Source organism: Cupressus sempervirens, chromosome 5 (genome assembly GCF_028749045.1).
Source record: "Cupressus sempervirens isolate cs-2001-9-10 chromosome 5, ASM2874904v1, whole genome shotgun sequence".
Classification (NCBI taxonomy): Eukaryota; Viridiplantae; Streptophyta; class Pinopsida; order Cupressales; family Cupressaceae; genus Cupressus; species Cupressus sempervirens.
The window spans coordinates 986,226,320-986,229,444 of NC_143122.1; positions in this window are offsets into that span (position 1 = coordinate 986,226,320).

Sequence of the window (3,125 nt, forward strand, 5' to 3'; positions counted from 1 at the left end):
ATTTGGTGTTTGAATAGATAGAAATTGTCAAATGTACTATAAAAGGAATAAAGAGGTTAAATTCAAACATAGGAGGCAAGTTGGAGGAAAAGTTTTTAAGGTTAGATCTTTAAAACCTCTAACTATCTCACAATTGTGAGTCTTGTGGATTAGCCATGGAGTTTCCATGAAAAAGAGAATGTAAGACTTATATGTAATGGTAAAAGAGGGAATGAGAAGAATATTTTTTTTTTAGATCATTTCACATGTATTTAAGTTGAAGGATCAAAAAGTTAGATGTGTTGGTTTGTTCAGATTTCTTATCTTATTTCAGCAATCAATCACATTTTTCTTTGTTTTAATGCACATTTTATTTGGTAAATGAATTATTTACACTCTCTAACTGATTGGATGTGTATAGCAATGGTTTTAAAAAAAATCTAGGACAAATTTGAGCATTTTCCATGAAGTATATTGAGGCAACCATATGATTTTCTAAAGTACGTTGTAAAACCCTCATTAATGGAGTCTTTGGTAAAGATTTAAGGATATCTCATGTTTCAACCAATAGATAATTTTTGTTCTTGGATATTTATATGGATTTAATATTTTTATTTTTCAGTATTTGATTTTGTATCTTGTGAGATAAATGATTTCCTAGACAAATTGGACATGCATTGTTTTCACTATTTTATGACAAAAAAGTTGGTCTCTATCCAAAAATTTATAACTATTTACTTAACAGTTGAATCTTAATGATTTTTTAATATGTTTTTTAGGCCTATTTGTACACACTCTCATTGGAGAGATGTCCATAATATTTTCTTGTGTGAAATTTTTCAACAACAGAGTTTTTGATCTAGAAAACAAGTCATGTAGACAACAAGTTTAGTTGTCAAAGAAGGTTTTTTTTATCAATCAAGGGTTGTCATAAGAGATAGGGAATGTCTCATTTATTTATTTATTTATTAAGTAGGATTAATAATATAAAAATGCACTTTCTTATTGAAATCAGGATTGGTTGAATGGTCATTATAACTCATGATTTATGTATGAGCATTTTGGGGACAACAAGATAGGGCTCTTAGTTGAGTAGTAAGAACAAGATGGACATTGGAAGGTATGAAAGTGATACAATTTTATGTTCCTAATTGATTAAGTGATATTGAAGAGCATGGTTCATTTGAGCATTGATAAATGGTATGGTGATAGGCCTTGAAGACTAGTTGGTATTTGTTTGATGTATTTCCTTGAAAGCATTGTACTAAAATGCTATGGTATGTATGGTTGAATACCTTAATGAAGGAATGTTGGTTTGGATTCTATATTGACCAAGGGTCCTATTGAAGGATTGGTGATGGGTATGTTGAGTTGTTAAAATGATATTGTTTGGTTAATAATGCCTCTAAAATGTGAAAAAACATGTTAATTTCATGAACTTTATATTTTCTTTTTATGTTTGATAAATCATTCAAGAGGTTATGATGAATAAAAATAGTAGGGATCAACATTATCCTAGGTGATTTGGTTATTTTCCATTTTTCTCTGCATCATATTGATTATTCTCATTCATAACTTAATCATGTTCATGTAATACTCATCACCTTGTTAGTAACTATGATCTTTATATCCCTTGGGACCTCGTCACTACTATAATCCTATATATATTCATTTACACACATTTTTCCATAACTTTTCCCATCAGTTCTGATCATAATTCATTTTAGTGACAACTCATTTATTACAAGTTATACTATCAACCACAATAGATTCAAATACTAAGAACTTTTGTACTTAAATAACTTGTTGTCATAACATTTTAAACAATTCCTATGTAGGAATCTAACCCATCAAGAGAAAAACACTTTCCACAAACAATGTTTGGATATTTTCATTAACCAATTCTTCCAAATGCTTTCAAAAATATATTACTTGCTTGGAATCCTCAAATGACATTGAACCCAATATAAACAATTGCAACTCAAATAATTTAACTTACATGTTCCTTCTTGTCTCTTCAATGAGACTTTAACCCACTACTATTCTAAAGCACACATTTTCATGGACTATTTATTAAGATACAAAATTAGTTTATCAAGAACTCTACAAACAACATTTAAGTGTTCATTTTTCATTATTTAATATATTTCCCATAAAAAGGGAACATTTAACTAGTCATATTGAATCCCTTTTGTTAAAAAAACCTTTTAGAAATCATTTTATGTTGTTCACACCAGATATAGTATTGTATAGACGAAGGGCCAAACCTCCCTTACCAACATACAACCAAAAACATAACAATATGGAGACAGAGAGAAGGCAAAATGCTTCACAGAGCATGCTTTTATTATAATTGAAATTCCTTACAACATCAACAAGATGATATCATAACTATGGCTTCTTCAAAAAGAAGCTAACAAATTCTTCAAGATGATAAAACTCCCAAATAAGAGCTCCCAACCAAATAAATTCCAACCATATTGCACACCGAGAGATCTTCACCAAGAGCTTGAATCCAAAGGGCTTTACCAATAAGAACTTCCCAACTAAGATCTCACACACTAAGATCCTTCACCTCCAAACCTTGATTACAAATGCTCATATGCCTTTCTTATATAGGAACTTACCACCTGAGACATTATAAACACAACCAATGTGAGATAAAAGGCAAATACAACTACCTTACAACACATATTAAATTCCCACTCAATTACAACTAAACACCACCATGTGGACCAATTAGACTATTACATTGCCTTTGTGGATCACAACAAATGTTAAATGCATGATTTAAGGAACTTTCCACAAACTTCTAAAATGCCACCTACACACCTCGATAAATGAAATAACACCTTTTAAAATATTTTTTCTTTTATTTCTCCTATGCACCTTGAAAATAGAAAATAACATTTTTTTCTTTTTTTCCCCTTTTTAATTATTATATTTCCTCCAATTTTTGTCACTTTCTCTCTCCTCCACATTTATTTTAACATATATAAATCTTGCCCCCTTTTACTTTTGTGATGCAAGATGCTCCTACATTAGACATCTGTGGTATGAATTTTTTTGTGAATGTGGATTCACAAAATCAAGTAGCCATTGCTTACATTTTTCTTCTTCTCTTCCAACACCTAGCTAGAACAAAT